We start from the raw sequence: 20,130 nt of genomic DNA on the forward strand, positions 1-20,130 counted from the left end.
TTAGCATTCTGGGGAAAATGAGAGGATCCTTCTTACAGAAAATGTAGTCTACCAGAAAAATTAAGGTACTTTTTTCTTCAAAAGTTTTGAATACAAAAACCTAATTGACAGTAATAAGCCCTTACCTGTGTTGCACCGAAAAATACAAGAAATGTTAGGAAAAAACTGGTGGCTATGGGCATCACTAGAAATTCTATTTCGTCTTGTTTTTCACTTACTAGAATAATGATGAGCTCCTGGTAAATGAGTACAGTGATCAGTTGTAAGGGCTGGAGATTCTCAGTGCTTCTTTGTAAGTGCAGGTTCTACACAGTCATTTCAGAGGATGACCTGGAGGGAAGGAAAATTAGAGAATTAGGGAGAATAAGAGGGGTATTTCACACAACAATCTCCAGAGAGATTTAATTTCAGAGAGAAGTGGTAAGGAGATAAAAAGGCAAATGTTGAGTCAGAGCAGAAAAAAAAGGAAGAAATGGAAAAAGGAAAGAAGATGAGTTTAAAAAACCAGGAAGACACCAACAGCTATGTCAGCTCCAATTTGCCCACCTCACTCAGGGTGTGAGCCCCTCTCCCAGCCCAGAAAGGCTGCAGAGGACTGTCTATCACAGCCTGTGGTCATACTGTCTTGTTGCCCTGATTGAAGGGGTCTGAAAGATACCAGAGAAGCCCTGATGTGGTGGGGTAGGATGTAATCCCCCTTTTTAGAGAGATGTCCAGGGCTGCTCATCTTCCCAAACTGGTCAACTTTCCAGAGAGAGGAGACTGTGCAGCCACACTTCTCTGGCTTCTGAGAGTGACCTACATACCCCATTCCTGGTTTACTTCTGTATGTGTGGAGGAGCTGAGGTGTGCCAGGCTACTCTTTATTTTACCAGATGTAGGTGCTTTCAAAGGAAAGGACAAAGAAGTTCCAGATCTGGGTCAACAAAAATTAGTCGAATCACAGAGATCTGACCCACTGACAGACCAACTGCACTCCTCTCTCAGAGAGCCTGGCAATTTTGTCTTTCTTTTCTTTTCTGCAACACCCAAATCTCACTTTCTGTGAATTGTGAGCCCTTAAGGTAGCTTTTGACTCTTCCATAGGGGAACCAGAGGATGTAAAGCATCCAAATTTGGCCTCCAAAAGGTATGAGTAAGTCCCAGACCAACTATTTGCTTGTGTGACATTTACTGAGGTAATAAAACCTTGAATTCCAGGTTCTTCCTCTATAAAATAGCAGTCCTGGTGGTTTAGAGGACTAAATGGGAGAACATATGTCAAATGTCCCAGGCATAATAGCACATACCATATAGACAAAACACCAGAAGGCTTGGTGATAGTGCTGTATGAGTTTCCTTTTGCTGCAGTAACAATCTACCACAAACTTAGTGGCTTAAAATAATACAGAATTTATCATCTTATAGTTCTGGAGATCAGAAGTCTGATGCATGTCTCACTGGGCTAAAATTAAGTTGTTAGCAGGGCTGAGCTCCTTCTAGAGTCTAGGGGAGAATCTGTTTCCTTGCCTTCTGGCATCTCAAGGCCACCTACGTTCCTTGCCTCCTGGCCTCAATCAGACTCACTCCAACCTCTGCTTCCATCATCACCTATTCTCTGATTCCAACCCTCTGCCTTCCCTCTTCCCTTATAAAGACTCCTGTGCTGACATCAAGGCTACAGATAATACAGAATAGTCTCTCCAATTCAAAATCTTATTACCTCCATCCACAAAGTCCTTTTGCCACATAAGGTGATACATTCACAGGTTCTGGGAACTGATGTGGACATCACTGGGGACCATGTGATAAAGGGCTGAAAAGTGTGAAAGCAAAGGCATAGTTGAATAGAAATGAGAGGGAATCATAGGAGTACAGGCCCCTCATTCTATATGGGAGGATGGCAAAGGATATCTGGAGATATGACTACATGGGACTCTCAAACAGGAGAGTCTGAGTGCTATTTAAAGTTTTTAGATAACCAGCAGAAAAACTGAAACAATTCATGTCAAAAATTGAAAGCACATGAAGACAAGTTAAATGGCAGATAAAAAATAAAAGTGAGCCCATATGGCATCATTAAGAATGTGTAATTAATGAGTGAACCCAAAGGAACAAGATGAAGACCTCAAAAAAATAGCACAAAAACATATTTACAGCTATGGAAATAACTGCTAACAGAATTAAAATTAAAAACAATCTCTCTCTCTCTCTCTCTTTCTGTTTGCTTGTTTGCATTTTTGTTTTGCTGGAGTAAAATGTCCAGAGAAGCAAGGATATTTTCAAGACCTGCCTTATGCAAAATTCCCTTGTTTATCTCCCACAAACCAAGAGCATACCTTCTGGAAATAAAGACACTCTCCAGTGGGCTCTGGTTTGAAGTTTTGTTCCCTCTCGTCAAATCCTGGTTAGTGGCATGCAGAGAGGTAAGGTAAGCACATGGGCACGCTCAATTAACTGCATGGAACCAAAAATTCCAGAGACACATCAGTGCAGGCCTAGAATATTCTTCCAAACCCTCAGACCCGAACCTTGTAGACAGCAGGGGTGTGAGTTACTGCTTTGGATCCTGTCATTCAATGTACACTGAGGTACACTACAGTGCCAGCTAAAGGAAGCAGCCCCTGAGGCTGTACTTTTTAGAATTTTATTTTACTGTCTGCATGCATTGATTTGATTTCTAAAAACTCTGAGACACAGATGTTTTTACTGGAGAAAACAAATATGTAAAACACATAGCTATTGTGTTACTATTACTGTTAATGGAATTGAATCTTGCTTCTTGAGTTTGGCTAAGAAAGAATTCACAGCCAAGAACTCTATGCAAGATAAAGTTTATTTAGAAAGTCACAGAGGTGCCCTGACTGGTGTGGTTCAGTGGATTCCAAAAGGTTGTTGGTTTGATTTCCAGTCAGGGCATGTACCCAGGTTGTGGGCCAGGTCCCCAGCTCAGGGTGTACAAGAGGCAACCTGTTGATGTTTCTCTCCCTCTCTTCCTCCCTCCCTTCCCCTCTCTCTAAAAAGAAATAAATAAAATATTTCAAAAATAAATTCACAGAGGTAGAACAAGTGAGCCAGCTGGGCTGCATGGACTCAGGAAATATGTTACAGAGGCAAAAGAAGGGCCCTTGGAGCTCAGCAGAAAGAAAGCAAAGATAACTGTCTGAGGGAAGAAGAATAAGAAGGGGAGAGGCGAGGCATGGACATGCTTGAGAGAGAGAAAGAGAGAGAGAGAGAGAGAGAATGTACTGTGTCCCTTGTCTTAAGGGTTTTTATCTGTTTTCTAAAGTCTGGGATTGAGGAGAGGTCTGGGGAGAAATATTAATATTTGTCAGCTTTTCAGGTGTGTCTTTTAAGGATCATGGTCTCTACTGATTGGTCAGTGACATTGCCTTGCCTGGTTTTACTGCTTTTCTGGTGTTGGCGCTAACACATAACTGAGTTACTAAAAATAACTCATGTTATTTTTAGTTTGACCAAAGTTTTGTCTCTGTGGTCAACAGACTCAAGGCTCTGTTCCTAAGATTATTTGATGCCAGCCAGAGTTCATTGTCATGAGGGCTTAATGTTTAAGGGAGTGGTTGTGCAAGGGCTTGTATGGAAGCCATATGAGACTCTTTTCTGGCCCAACTATTCCTCCTTTAGGAGATTCTAAACAGCATGACTAATGACATGCTAATGGAGGAAAGGGCACCCTGAGGGCGAGATCCCAGCCTATAATAGTTGTTTTCTCTAGTTTTGACCATTGCTAAGCACCGGGACTTTCCACCTTGGTGACATTCTGTATCTGGCCTATATTTCCTCCTCTGTTCATGCCTAACTGCATACTCTTTCATTACTGGAATGAGATCAAGCGTGAATAAGAAAAAGAGGAACTCTGGAACCTCTTCTGCCTCTTGTTATGTTCTTGTCATTTGAAGATGACGCAAAAAAAAAATAGTAGAGAAATAGTTACAGATCCAAGATCTGCCACAGACAGTGTGGGTTTGAAGCCCAGCAGGCACCCACAATAATGCCTGGTACATAGTAAACAGTTGGTCAATGTTATTAGATGAACTATGGTTCAGAGGCTCCATGAATTAACTAGTACTATTCATGATATGCCCTCCCCAGGCAGAAAACTGGTCACCCATAGAGAATGTTGGTCAATTCTGAATCCAAGCAGAAGAGATTCTTCCCTCCATAGCTGTCTGTCTGTCTGTAAACTGTGTCCCAGTCCAGGAAGACGAAGAACATGCTCTTTGCAGAGAGAATCTGAAGACCCTGTTTCTTCTTTGGGTTGTTAGAGTGGGAATTAAGTCACTCCCTCAAAACTCTTGGTATCTTCAGCAAGTCTTGTTACTGTTAGATGTAGACACTATATCTGTCTTCCTTCCCCCAGAAGCTGACCCAGACATCAGCAGAAGGGGTTTATCTAGTGGTACAGAGTACCTCTGTAAGCAGGGATGTGAGACAGGGAAGGGAAGGTAGCAGTCAAGGGGGCATGATTGGGCCAAGCATTAAAGGCCATTGGAGCTCTACCCCACCAAAAAACAGTGGAACCCACACCTCAGAGTTATGCTGGAGGGAATAGGGAGCTGGGTCTTTATACACCAACCCATCAGTCATGGTGGAAGCACAGCCAGGCCAGTTCATTCCACAGCACTCAGGAAGATTCTGGAACCCACCACAAATAGATCCAGGTGAGGACCATTCTTTCACAAAGGCACCCTAGATATACTAACCTCACCAGGCTTGCTGGTGCTGACATTGAGGAAGGAAGTATAGGGAGGAAAGACAAAGACTCTGCAGGCAGACTGGGACCTAACCCCTGCTCTGCCACCTACTAGCTCTGTGATCTTGTGCAGTTGGCTTAGCATCCCTTGTGCTTCACTTTGTAAATGGGGATGACAATAACAGCTTCCCAGTAAGGTCCTTGTGAGGACTGAACATGTTCATATAAATAAAGCAGTTAAAAAAGACCCAGCCATAACAAGTGCCAAAATGTTTTTTATTCCAAATCTTTCGTCAATTGTTTATGTTCATAAATGCTCTCATATAATGAGCACTCAAAGATTTGAACAACAGCTCATTCACTATAATGAGCCAAGAATTGATGGGAGCATTGCTGTGAAAATGAGCTGGTCTCCAGACAACTAGGGGAAGGCGTGTGGCCAGTGAGCTGGTGGTAGAGGTTGCTTGCAGGGTAGCTTTGTCACACAAAGAGCCACTACCAGTTGACTGTGATAATCTGGCATTCATTTCTAAATCTTAGTGGCTTATAGATACAAAAGAAAATAATCTAGAAAAATGTATAAGGTCTTAAAAGCAAGTGTGACATGCACAAGTTCTTGAAATTGGTAATTTTCAAGGCATTTGATCATAGCCAATGCTGGGTAACAGAGCTCCCCTGTGCTCCTTTCACCTCACCATCAATCCCAGCCAAAATGAAATGGCTTCTGTTATAGGCCTGCTAAGATGTCCTATAAATAGAGGCAAGAGAAAGCAACACCTAGAACCTTTTCCAAGGCTGAAGTTCTACATTTCTCAAAGAAATAATATGCTTTCAAATAATGCTCCCAAACTTGACAAATATACAAGAAAATCTAGTTCCCAGGCATGTTTTTGAACAGCTAAGTGAAAAGAGCTGTGGAATGTAAAATATAAATGTGAGCATCATTCTCACTCCAGTGTTTCTTCTTTGATCCCATAAGAAGAATGATAATAACCTCTCCTCCACCTGTCTCATCTGATACCACCCCAACATGCACCTGGACTTCAAGGACCATTTCTGGTTATTTTGTCCAGACGAAGGAAGTCACAAGCCCTGGTGCCTGGTGTGCTCTGGACCCTGTGTCTTTTCCAAGATGAGAGTGGCAGCCTGTGTGAGTGCCAAGCTCACAGAGGACTCAAGCTGTCAAAATGACAAAATATTTATCATATTTATGCATAAAAAAGAACTCTTTAACAGAAGTGTCTTTCTGACACCTTCTAAGGAAAAACATTCAAATTATGCCTTTTAATGAGATAGTATCTCATAGGAACCTATTGCTATATACTCTTCAGTGTCTTCAGTGTCTTCAGCAGGTAGATTTAACCCTTTCAAGCTGAGACTGGTTTTTGCTAGAAGCTGATTGCCAGTTCCCCACCCAGGGAGATGGAAAGACACTGGCCTGAGACTACACTGCCCTCTGCTGGGGATCAGAAGCCAATAAGGCAGGAAAATTCTCAGGGAAGTTTTCCCTCGTTTTTAATAAACTTTATAAAATGTATAGAGGTTTTGCATAGAAAGTGAAGTTGGACTCTAACAGTTGCAAAGTCTCTCACTCTACAGAGGCAAAATTAGGATGTTAATGCCGCATTTGAGGCTGGGAAAATGGTAGGATTTACGTGGATGGCTGGGTTTGGAATCCCAGCTCTGTCTGTCCCAGTGATACCATCTTTGGCAAGTTGGTCAACACTTCTCAGCCTCAGTTTTATCATCTGTGAAATGAGATAATCAAAAGGATATCCAAAGATTAAAGAAGAAAATGTATGCAAAGTCACCAGCAGAGTGTGTAACACTTAGTATTTCAGTAAACATTAGTTAGAATTATTACTTCAATCTTTCTGCAGAAACACAGATGACTTAGTCAAGAGTCCCAAAGTCATATGTCTGTATAGGGACAAAGGAGGGGTACTCCCAGGTCAGAATGTTCCATCCTCATGCAACTGTACTGGGCTCCAGTGAGCTTTATTCACTCCCTAGCTGCTGCCTCAGCAGACACGGGCCTTGACCCTTTGCCTAAGCAACCCTACTGCTCCACACACACGCACAAAATGTCTTTTCCCCCAGCACAGCACTTCCCCAGAGGTACTACAGATGCTATTGTACAGAGGGCAATGTGAAATTCTCAAAGTAGGGGAAAATTCCCTGTGGCATGGACAATTGGGATGGGGCAGTAAGGTCTGAGGGGAAGGGCTGTCATCTGACTAAATTTCCTGAACTAAATTTAAGGAGAGTTCATTCACTTACTTTTATATTCATTCTCTCACAAGTAATTTTTAATACCACCACTTGCCAAGGAAATTTTATTAGCACTCATGTTGAAGGATTGTGTTGGTGGGGCGGCAGATGGGCTGTGCCACGCCCTTGGGCACCTGCTGGGTGGACTGGTTCCCCTTTCGTGTGGTTTGTCACAACCCCAGTGAGACCAAAACCCATACTAGGGCATCCCATAAGATCTTGTGGAGTGAGCAGTCTCTCCAGTAAACAAGTCTGAGCAGGCGAGAGTTCATATGGACACAAAACCTTATGCCACAAGAATGACATAGGTGCTAGCAGGAGCTGCCCATGCAGTGTCTCAGTACCCACAGTAGTCCTTTAGGGGTCCTTCCAGTAGATCTCATAGTCAGAGCCACTGCTGAGCATCAGGCCCTCACAGCACTCCAGAGTCATCACACGAGGACGGATCTAAATCACTACCTCTAAAGAGTTTGGGTTGGAGTTACAGGAATAATCCCAGTGTAGCCATTTGCAACCCATGTTCCTTCAGCAGTGTCTAATCTTTCCTGTCTTCAGCTTCTCATCAGACCATGGGAATGATATTTATTATGCACAATTGTTGTGAGAATTAGACAGTAAATGTCAAGCCCTCAGCTATCTACAGAGTGTGTGTACTAAGTCAATGGTAGCCATTGTTACTACTTCACATCTATAGAAAATGCATACACATATGCTTGTGTACATGGAACTTTACACACACATTAATGAATGTGAAAACATACATACCAACTTATATTTCTGTGTATAAAATATTTAGTCCAATACTTAAGAAATAAAAGAATGAATACTCTTGAGATTACGAGGGATAAATATATCTACTTGGCAAAGTTCAAAAACAGGAAAAACTAATCTAAGGTGATAGAAATCAGAATTGTAATCGACCTGGATATGGTGGAATCTTGTTCTAAAGGGGCAATTTCTTGGTGATGGAAATCCTATCTATGTTTGTTGTGGTGGTGGTTACCTAAGTATGTACATTTATACACATTTGTCAAAGCTAATCAAACCATGAAGCTTTTGTACTTATTCCATGCAAATGAGGCCTTAATTTTTTAAATAGATCAAGGTCAACCCAATGAAACTGAAAATTTACACTGCCATGTCTACACTCCTATGTTTAATAATTTTTAAAAAACAGATGAAATCCCTCCCCTTATTAAAATCTTCCTATGGCTTCTTCCTGGCCTTACTACAAAATCAAAGTATTTACTGTAACTTATGAAGCTGGCCTGATCTAGCCTCTCTCCTTCTCTAACATTCGCCTCCTATCAGTCACCCACTCTGGCTGGAACATACCAGGTCCTTTGCACTTCTTACCCCTCTCTTTAGATTACTCTTGCCCACATCTTCCCACAGACCATTAATGTATGAATCCCCTCATTCACTCACACCCCAGATGTCCACTTCAGAGACACCACCCCAACACACTATCTCTTCCTTCCCATTGCCTGTACTAATCATAGTACTAATCATAGTACTAATTCTACCTGAAATTAAACTGCATATTTATAAGCTTATTTGATCGTCTACCTGTCCACTGTATTATCAGCTTCTGAGTAAAGAAATCTTGCTTGTCCTGTATCCCCAGGGCTTAGAACTGCCTGATGCACAATAGACATGGCCCACATATGTACCCACACACTCACACTCACATGTGCACACACATTCACACATGCATATGCACACATGTTCATGTGGTCACATGCACACATGCACACACATATACAAAGACACACATACTGAACAAGGAGAGTAGGCAGAGAGTTGTAATGATGACTTTTCATTGGTTACATTGAATATTTAACTTTTCTACTAAAAAACTGAGATCTTGTAAAGCTGTTTGTTTAAATCTCTGCAGGAGTGCTGTTTCTCCACATGAGGTTCCCACTTCTCAGGTCCACAAAATGTGCCATTGAGCAGATTACACAGAGTGTTTTGAAGATAAAGAAGTATGCCAACTTCATATTCAAGTTCAGCTTCTCTTGACCTCAACTGTGAGTAAAAATATTGCCTAAGAAGTTTCTGACTTGGGTCACTTTCCTTTAAATATAAAAGGATTGTTTCAATTATACCTAAATTGTAAATAAATAGAAAAAATCACATCCCTCAGTTAAGAAAGGCAGAAATACATGCATACATACATACAGATGGGAGAGAGACAGAGAAAGGGAGGGAGGGAAGGAGGGAGGAAAGAAAAAAGGAAAAAAAAGAAGTTGTTGAATTTATCAAAACCAACCTAGGAAAGTTTGATGGTAAGTTGTGTAGATGCCAGATGTCACATTAATTAGCCTTGCTGGCTAGATTACCATAGTTTGATCAGTAATAATCTTATCAACTATTCACTAATAATGACATCCCTTGTAAGCAACACCTAGAAACTTTTCCAAGGCTAATGAAGTTATTACATTTCACAAAGAAATAACATGTTTTCAAATAACGCTTCCAAACTTGACAAATATACGAGACAATCTAATTCCCAGGCACATTTTTGAAGAGCTAAGTGAGAAGAGCTGTGGAATGTGAAACATAAATGTGAGCATCATTCTCACTCCAGTGTTTCTTCTTTGATCCCATAAGAAGAATGATAATAACCTCTCCAGAAGGTAGGATTATTAAATCCTACCTCCAGAAGGAAGAATTAATACCTATTTTTCTCTTTTCCACCTGTCTCCTCTGATACCACCCCAACATGCACCCTGGACTTCAAGGACCATTTCTGGTTATTTTGTCCAGATGAAGGAAGTCACAAGCCCTAGTGCCTGGTGTGCTCTGGACCCTGTGTCTTTCCCAAGATGAGAGTGGCAGCCTGTGTGAGTGCCGAGCTCACAGAGAACTCAAGCTTTTGCCACTGGTGACACCTCCCTGTTCTCATTTTGCCTATAGTACAATAACATTGTTATTTGTTGAACTAATACAAAGTGCTTAGTTTGTGTTTTAAACTTCAAAAAGACATTACTGATGTTCTGAAGTAATTGAACACATAATCCCAAAAATTACTCACTGGTTGTTATGTACACATTCTCAGATGTCATGAACATTAAAGAACAAAACTAGGAGTGAGAAATTTAAGAGCAGAGATCTGGGCTCAAATCCTGATTCTACAACTTCCTGCCTATGTTACTTCACCTCCTCTTCTGCAGGGTCTTCATCTGTAAAATGCAGATAATAGGTCCTACTTCACAGGCTATCTTGAACAAAAAAATCAGATACTGTGTGTAAGGGATATATCAAAGTGCCTTCATATATATATATATACTGTATATATATATAGTATATATATATACTATATATACTATATATACTATATACTATATATATACTATATATATACTATATATACTATATATACTATATATATACTATATACTATATATACTATATATACTATATATATATATATATATATATATATATATAGTATCTTTATAAACAAAGGGGTATGGTAGTAGATGGTCTAAGTGAAATGAAAAGAGGGAAGTTCCCTGTCTTGAGTAAAACAAAATGTAGAAGTTATTATGTATGCTTGAAAAAAAGGAACTAGAATGTAGAGAGGTATAAATAAAATAAACACATTCATTGATCTCAGGGATCTTACACAAATTATCTCTTTTACTTTTCACAATAACAAAATACCACTGCACAGTGTTCAGTATACTTTTAATTACTAGAGATCTAAGCCTAACTCAAAATGGCTAAAAGACAAAAAGAAATGAGCAAGGGAGGGAGGAAGGGAGGAAGGGAGGAAGGGAGGAAGGAAGGGATGGTAGGATGAAGAGAGAGAGAGAGAGAGAAGATCCCAAAGTTAAATGATGTATGAATGGTTTTCTCTTTCTTGCTCCATTCTCCCAGCTACAGGTATATGCTTCTCCCTTTCTTCTTATTTCTTGGCCTCATTCCCTCCTACTTCAGACATGCTTTCTCCATGAGCCAAGAAACATGGCTCTGGAAGCCTTAGGGCTATATTCTTGGAGAACACAATCCAATAGAAAGAGAGGCCCGCACTTTTTCACGATTCCCATTTCTCAAGGAACCATCTAATTGGGCCCTGAGTTATATGCCCACCATTTGTTCAGTCACCAGGCTTAAGTACATTGGGTTCTCTGATTGGCACTAAAAAAAAAAGAACAAACTAAGTCCAAAGTTAGAATAAGAAAGAAAATAATAACAGCAGAAACAAATGAAATAGAATAAATAAACAACTCAACAAAACTAAGGCTGTTTTGTTGGGGAAAATTAACAAAGTTGACAGACCTTTAGCCAGACTAAGAAAAAAGAGATGAAACTCTTTTAACAATTAACAAATAAATTATTTATTTAAATAAGTAAAATGAGAAATAAAAGAGGATATATCACACCTGATGTCACAGAAATGAAAGGAATTATAAGAAACTACTCTGGACAATTATAGGCCAACACATTGGATAATCTAGAAGAAACAAATAAATTCCTAGAACCACATATATGATTCTATGAAGAGTGAATCATGAAGAAACAGAAAATCTGAACAGACCAATAATGAGTAAAGGCACTGAACAGGTAATCAAAAACCTACCCCAAAAGAAGCTCAGGACCAGATGGTTTCACTTGTAAATTCTACCAAGTATTTAAAGAAGAATTAATACCTATTTTTCTCAAGTTTTTCCAAAAAATTGAAGAGAAGGGAATACTTTCTAACTCATCTTATAAGACCAACATTACCTTTAAACCAAAACCAGAAAATAACATGACAAGAAAAGAAAACTACAGAACAATATACCTAATGATTATTGATACAAAAATTCTCAACAAAACACTAGAAAACTAAATTCAAGAGTACATTAAAAGGATCAGACACCATGATCACATGGGATTTATCCATAAATGCAAGGATGGTTCAATACATACAAATCAATAAAAGTGATATACTATATTAATAAAATGAAGAAAAATCAAATGACCATCTTTTGAAAATGCAGAAAAAGAATTTGACAACATTTAACAACTTTTCATGATAAACACACACATATACACAAGCTATAAATAAATAGAGAAAAGTGACCTCAACTTAGCATAGGCCATACATGAAAAGCCCACAGCTTTGCCCTGGCTGGTATAGCTCAGTGGATTGAGGGTGGGCCTGTGAACCAACCGGTCATTGGTTTAATTTCTAGTTAAAACACATGCCTGTGTTGTGGGCCAGGTCCCCAGCAGGGGGTGTGCAGGAGACAACCACACATTGATGTTTATCTCCCTCTCTTTCTCCTTCCCTTCCCATCTCTCTAAAAATAAACAAAATCTTTTTTAAAAAATGAAAAGCCCACAGCTAACATCATAATCAACAGTGAAAAACTAAAAGCTTTTTCCTAACATCAGGAACCAGACAAGGATGCCCACTCTATTCAATACAGAGGATTGCTCTGGAAGTCTAGCCAGAGCAATTCAGAACCTATGCTGTTGACGTAGCTCTACGCTGGTGACTATGGTCTCCAAACTAGACTGCTGTGACAAAAGAGGGTTAAATCCTACCTCCAGAAGGCAGCCTTCACACCAAAGGAGAGAAGTCTTAGGAAGTGCAAGTGTTGATCAACATAGGAAAGAACTGTGTAAAAACTGGAGTTTTCCAAAAATGGAACAGAAATTCTAGGACTGCTCTGATCCCAGATGGAGCTCCCTAGGAAAAGAATGGCTAGATGCCCCTCTGCCCTTGTGGATGAAGCAAACAGGTCCCCCCTGCCCAGCAGAGCTGTTTCCCAGCTGTTTCCAATGGGCCCCATATGCTCCCTGTGGGCACAGGCACACACACCAGGATGTAGAGTGCCTGACGCTGTATCAAGCTTAGAGGTGCCCCTGCCCTACTCTTGTAAGTGCAAGCACAAGTGCCCCAACACAAGTCAGCTCATGGTGGGTCAGTCTGTCGCCATCCCCACAGGAAAGGGGTGTCTATTAATCCAGAGCTGGCCCCCTGAGAGCAAGAGTGGCCAGAGGCAGAGATGGACTGTGTATCTGGAAGCAGCATTGACTTCCTGATGGAGGGTGAGTGAATTCAACTCTCTTCCAAAGGTCATCAACAGGAGGATGTCATCTGGAAACATTAGAGCACACAGTTTCTTCAAATCCAGTTTCCCCCACTGTTTTAAAAAGGGAAATGGTTTTAAATACAAAAGCTCATGCTCAGTGTGAAAGCTCAGTTGGCAGGAGGAAACTAACGCATTCCTGTGGTATAACTGACACTTTTTCTGAGAGGTTTTTTTTTGGGGGGTGGGTAGAGAGGGGTTGGTAAGTTTTAGATTTTTGGGCTCCCGACTTTGACTTCCAGGCATCTGCAACAACAACAAAAAATCCAATGCTTTCTTCCCCTGCCAAGCTGTTCTCAGTGGAACTGCTGTCCCATGAACCCCAAGCCTCCAGGTCTCCCCATATTCACAGGTGAGGAGAAGCGGTACCCTGGCAAAGCCTGCTCTGAGGTGCCCTCCTTTCTCCCCTGCCACAACCTTAAAGTGCCTGACTGCTGTTCTCAACTTCGCCTGTCCTAGCCAATGGCCACCACGCTGTCAGGGCCCTGGTTCTCAGGGCAAGTTAAATCAACCAGTGATTATATTTTTAATAATTACAATAATAAAGTCTTTGTCATTACTGCTGAAGTAGACTGTCACAGAAGGGATTTATTTGTAACTTAAGAAGAATTTTCTAATTATAAGAGTTTTGAGTCTCTAAGGAAAATTAGTAAGGGTTTCCTTTTGTCAGTATGGGCTGGACATCTATTCAAAGATCCTTAAAAGCACTTGAACGTAAGCTGAAGAATTTTTTATCTCTTTCTGTTATGTGGTTTTCATGTTACAGAATTAAAAAAAAAACATAGATCCAAAGAATCTTTGAAAGCAGAAGGTCCGGTCTTCTTCCTCCAAAAGCCTGTGTGAATGTGGTGTGGTCAGTAGTGAATTTTAAACATGGAAGGACCCTGAGCTGAGCACAGCATGGCATTCTGGGCTGGATGTTGACACAGAAAACAGCCGTTGGTGAAAAAGCTGGTGAAGTCTGAATAAAGTCCGCAGTTTAGTTCACAGCATTGTATCAGCAACAGTTGCTCAGTTTGTGACTGCTCCACACTCACAGACATTCACATCAAGGGGAAGCTGTGAGAAGCATACATAGCCCCTATCTGTGCCATTTATGCAACTTGTCTGTAAATCTAAAGCCATCCCCAAATAAAATTATGAAATAATAAAGAACAGATTTCCACTCATGAATATATTCCTCTGAGTCAAATTTGTTTTCTATATTGAGTGATGAGACATTTTTAATCCTTTAATGCATGTTTAAAACAGGGTCTTCATTCAAGATTTCCAAAGATTAAACTAACCAACGAGCTTCTTTTTCATACTTAAAGTAGATTTAATATAACCCAAGACATAATGCCTGGCTTCTGAGGACTGTCAGGCAAGGTGGGTGGACCCTGTCCCTGAAAGGGCCACAGGGAAAGAGGCAGGGGATGGCAGGCTGTGGTCATAGGCAGCCTCATTAGGCTCAAAGAGGGATAAGACTGTGACTTGAATATTGCTTTTCTTTTTTTAAATTTATTTAATTATTTTTCAAGTACAGTTTTCTGTCTATTACTCCCACCCCATCCCACCCCCCGTGCTCCCCCCTCCCTCCCATTTCCTCCTCCCTTCTTAGTTGGTGTCCATGTATCCTCTATATATGTTCCTCCAAATCCCTCCCCTATTTCCCCTGAAATTCCCTCCCCTCTGGTCACTGTCAGCCTGTTCTCTATTTCAGTGTCTTTGGTTATATTTTGCTTGCTTGTTTGTTTTGTTGTTTGGCTTCCTGTAAAAGGTGAGACCATATGGTATTTGTCCTTCAACACCTGGCTTATTTCACTCAGCATAATGCTTTCCAGTTCCGCCCATGTTGTTGCAAAAGATAGGAGCTCCTTCTTTCTTTCTGGGGCATAGAATTCCATTGTGTATATGTACCATAGTTTTTTGATCCATTCATTTACTGAATATTGCTTTTCAAAGTAGAACCTTACTTCCAGCTATTAAATTAATGCATCACACCTGGCTGGTGTAGCTCAGTGGATTGAGCACAGGCCTGCAAACCAAACAATTGCAGTTCGATTCCCAGTCAGGACACACGCCTGGGTTGCAGGCCAGTTCCCAGCAGGGGACACACGAGAGGCAACCACATATTGATTTTTCTCTCCCTCTCTTCTCTTCTCCTCTAAAGATAAATAAATAAAATCTTAAAAAAATAAAAAAAATTAATGCATCACTTCCAATGCTGCACTGACTCACAGTGTAAGGAATCCATGCACTCAGTAAGGGACCTTAACACTCATACTGGAGAAGCTTGAATAATTCAGACCAGCTACATCAGAGGTCAGCACACTTGTTCTGTAGAGCCAGACAGTAAAAATCCAGATTCTGTGGGCCATACAGACTGTCTGGAGCAAAGTGTTTCAGTTTTGTGTGTTTTTAAGAACCCTTTAAAAATGTGAACACCACCCCGGGCATAGAACATGGAAGGGCATACACATCACATAGACATGGTCCACAGCTGTTAATCCCTGATCTCTGTTGACAATATCTCCAATTGTTATGTTTTATTAAAATGCCTCAAAAGAAAAAACATATTAAAAGTCCTGTCAAAAACCTTTTCCTAAGATGACAAAACACTCCAAGATTTACAGGGTCATTTCATGAGTCAGTTTTGTTCAGACCACAGCCTCTGTGGGTTCCAGCTGGTTGATGGGGTTTGTGCAGAGAGCCAGAGACTTACACAACCCAGGGCTCAAGGATGTTCTTTGTGACTCAGAGTGTCCCCATAACTCAATGGGCATGGAAGCTCTAGTCCCTGGAGAATGGAGGGCTGGCTGGCCTCTTTCCTAGGTACATCTGTGAGTCTGAAGGTGCACACCTATCATGCACCTGAACTCAATGGCTACCTGCCTCCTTCTCCCCTCCCCTTCCTGATCTGCTCATACAGCACACCCAGACAGGGTCTCTTGTGAGACCCACTTGTGACTATGAGGATGCTGAGATCAGGTGGACAGAAGAGGACTGTCCAGTCTTAATTGGACCATCATTGGCTTACTGATGATGAGTTATTCAATGCCCTGGTTGCTTAGGGTGTTTGCAGCCTCTGACAGGGAGGGAGGACACAGAATGATATGCTTGGAATGCCCCAAGCAACATCATCCAGGTACCAAGACTGGATGCTGATGCTTTCCCTTACTGAGAGCTCGTGGCAGGAGCTGCCATCCCACCATGTGGAAAGAACTGGACACTGATGCTCCTGTTTCCTGCTGCTTCAAGCTGCCTATCCTCTGACTGTGACCACAGTCACTATCTCTTCCAAATCCTGAAGGATCCCAGCCACATTCTAAAATTTACTTTTTCTAATATGGAAATGTTTAATGTGTTGCCTTGTGAGCTGTATTCCTCTTAACTACAGGAGAAATAAAGAGTAGAAGCCTGTAAGCACTGAGGTCCTATATAGTCTGAGCACCTGTTTTATTTCATTGAAAGGTTGCTCATAATGCCAAGCAAACACTGAAAGAGGGAAACATTAGTTAAATCAGCCACCCAAAAAATATCAACAACAACCATCGGGACTTCCACCAAGATGGAGGCATAGGTGGAAACACTGTTCCTTCTCCCACAACCAAGTTTGAATACAACTAAGGTTTGGAGAACAAAGACACAGCCAAAGAACAGAAAATTGAATTATATGGAAGCCCAACTACATCTAACTGTTCAACGGGGCGGTAAGAGGGTCGGAGCCAGCAGCGAGCAGGGTCGGGCAGGACAGATCCCCCGACCTAGGCGTGCAGACAGCCCAGAACCAGTTGGGGTACTGGGCAGACTGACCTCGGTCACACATTCGCGCACAGTGAGACGGACCACACAGGCCCCAGGGGGCGAGGGCTGACGGCGGTGACACACTCTCGTGCAGTGGGACGAAACGTGTGGGCCCCCAGTGACGGTGGCAGCTGAGGCACCTGTGACGGTGGCAGCGGGAGGTGGCAGATGGGACACCATTGCACCTCTTTGACCCCGCCCCCACATACAGCATCACAACCCAGCGACTGAGTTGCCCTGCTCTGGTGAACACCTAGGGCTCCGATTCTGCTATGTAACAGGCATGAACAGCCCTAAAGATGGGGCAAGAAGAACTCAAACTCCCAGAGCCAATAACTCTAAGCAACCAAGAGATTGCCAGCCTCTCAGAAGCACAGTTCAAGACACTGTTTATCAGGATGCTCACAGAACTGGTTGATTATAGTCACAAATTAGAGGAACATATGAAGGCTAAACTAATTGAAATGAAGGGAGATGCACAGAAAACCAATAGTGATGGAAAGGAAACTGGGACTCAGATCAAGGGAGTGGACCAGAAGGAAGAACGAAACATCCAACCAGAAAGGAATGAAGAAATGAGAATTCAAAAAATGAGGAGAGGCTTAGGAACCTCCAGGACATCTTTAAATGTTCCAACATCCGGATTATAGGGGTACCAGAAGGGGGAAAGAAATAGCCACGAGTGGAAAACTTATTTGAACAAATAATAAAGGAGAACTTCCCCAGTCTGGCAAAGGAAATAGACTTCCAGGAAATCCAGGAAGCTCAGAGAGTCCCAAAGAAGTTGGACCCAAGAAGGAACACACCAAGGCACATCATAATTACATTAGCCAAGACCAAAATGAAGGAGAGAATCCTAGAAGCAGCAAGGGATAAGGGGACAGTCACCTACAAAGGAGTACCCATCAGACTGTCAGCGGATTTCTCAAAAGAGACCTTACAGGCAAGAAGGGGCTGGAAAGAAGTATTCCAAGTCATGAAATCCAAAGACCTACAGCCAAGATTGCTTTATCCAGCAAAACTTTCATTTAGAATGGAAGGACAGATAAAGTGCTTCTCAGATAAGGTCAAGTTCAAGGAGTTCATCATCACCAAGCCCTTATTATATGAAATGCTAAAGGGACTTATCTAAGAAGAAGAAGATGAAAAATATGAACAGTGAAAGGACAGCAAACTCACAGTTATTAACAACCACACCTAAAACAAAAGCAAACCAAGAGGACAGCTAGATCAGGAATAGAACCATAGAAATGAAAAACACATGGAGGGTTGGCAACAGGGGAGTGGGAGGAGGAGAAGGGGGGAGAAGGCACAGAAAATAGCATAGAGGGTAGGTAGAAAATAGATAGGGGGGAGGGCAAGAATAGTGGGTGGAAATATAGAATCTAAAGAACTTGAGACACGTGGTTATAAACTAAGGAGGGGAGAATGGTGGGGGAGGGAGTGTGCAGGTGGAGGGGAATTAAGGGGGGGAATAGAACAACTGTAATGGTATAATCAATAAAATATATTTTAAAAAATAAAATAGTTTTCTACTAAAAAAAACCATCGCCTCTGAATTACAAAGGAAATTCATGTGAATATATCCTATATTATCAATTATAATCTGATCAATTTATTTAAAAATTATGTGTTCAACTACATTTGTAAAAAAACAATAAAGTGGCCTGTGAGCAGTAAGATTGAGGGACAGAGTCTCAGCCTCACTGCCCAGAGACTGCTGAGCCCCATTTGTCCTGCCGCCACCCACTCAGAACACAGAACATCCAGTCATGGATACAGAGGAGCTGATACAGAAGGCCAAGCAGGGTGAGTGATATGATGACGTGGCAGCCTACAAGAAGTCTGTAACTGAGCAAGGAGCTGGATTATCCAATGAGAAGAGGAATCTTCTCTCCGTTGCTTATAAAAATGTTGTAGGAGCCCGTAGGTCATCTTGGAGGGCTGTCTTGAGTATTGAGCAAAAAACAGAAGGTGTTGAGGAAACACAGCGATGGCTCAGGAATACAGAGAGAAGATTAAGATGGAGCTGAGAGGTGATCTGCAATGATATCCTGTCTCTCTTGGAGAAGTGCTTGGCTGAGGTTGCTGCTGGGGATGACACGAAGGGAGTTGTGGATCGGTCACAACAAACACACCAAGAAGCTTTTGAAATCAGCAAAAAGGAAATGCAGCCAACACATTCTATCAGATTAGGTCTAGCCCTTAACTTCTCTGTGTTCTATTATGAGATTCTGAACTCACCAGAGAAAGCCTGCTCTCTTGCAAAGACAGCTTTTGCTGAAGCCATTGCTGAACTTGATACATTAAGTAAAGAGTCATACAAAGATATCATGCTAATAATGCAATTACTGAGAGACAACTTGACATCGTGGACATTGAACACCCAAGGAGATGAAGCTGAAGCAGAAGGAGGAGAAAATTAACTGGCCTTCAAACTTTTGTCTGCCTCATTTTAAATTTACACAATAGACCATTTGTCATCTATGCTGTCCCACAAATAGTTTTTGTTTATGATTTATGACAGGTTTATGTTACTTCTATATGAATTTCAATATTTCCCACATGGTTTTTATGTTTAATATTAGGGGAGTAGAGCCAGTTAATATTTAGGGAGTTAAGTTTTCATCCTGAGGTGGCCAATATGGGGATGTGGAATTTTTATACAAGTTATAAATGTTTGGCATAGTACTTTTGGTACATTGTGGCTTCACAAGAGCCAGTGCTAAAATTGCTTCCATGTCAGCAAAGAAAACTGCCTACATATTGGTTTGTCCTGGTGGGGAATAAAAGGGATCATTGGGTTCCGGTTGTAGTTGTTGTGAGTACTTAAAAGTTTGGGAGCACTTAGAGGGCTGTAGTAGAAATGGCTGCCCCATGGATAATACATGTTGAACCATGTGCACATCTGTGGAGTACTCAGTCTCGGTGTGCACACCTTTAACTACAGCTGCAAAAGCGTTCCTTTAGTTGTGACCCATCTTACTCTGGATAAAGGCAGAAACAGTTCACATTCCATTATCTGTAAAGTTATCTGCTGTTTGCTTTCATTATTTTTGCTATACTCATTTTATTTGTATTTAAATGTTTTAGGCAACTGAAGAACAAATGTACAAGGAAAGATGAAGTAAAATTAATTGCTTGATATTCATTACTGTATGTATATCAAGTATAGCAGTAAAATAAACAAAAACCCATGAATTTAACTTTTTTTTTTTTTTTGCATTTTGGTTTGTTTTCTTTTTCTGTTTAGGTTCTGGGTTGTTTTTTTTTATACTTGCCTAACAC

General features: G+C 41.3%; 1 pseudogene; it reads left to right on the forward strand.

Moving 5' to 3' along the window:
- Positions 1 to 18,614: 18,614 nt before the first annotated feature.
- On the forward strand, positions 18,615 to 19,567 carry LOC118983799 (14-3-3 protein zeta/delta-like; annotated as a pseudogene).
- The last annotated feature ends 563 nt before the right edge of the window (positions 19,568 to 20,130 follow it).

The sequence above is a fragment of the Sturnira hondurensis genome, unplaced genomic scaffold (genome assembly GCF_014824575.4).
Source record: "Sturnira hondurensis isolate 20B ecotype Veracruz unplaced genomic scaffold, ASM1482457v3 Scaffold0000460, whole genome shotgun sequence".
NCBI classification, from domain to species: domain Eukaryota; kingdom Metazoa; phylum Chordata; class Mammalia; order Chiroptera; family Phyllostomidae; genus Sturnira; species Sturnira hondurensis.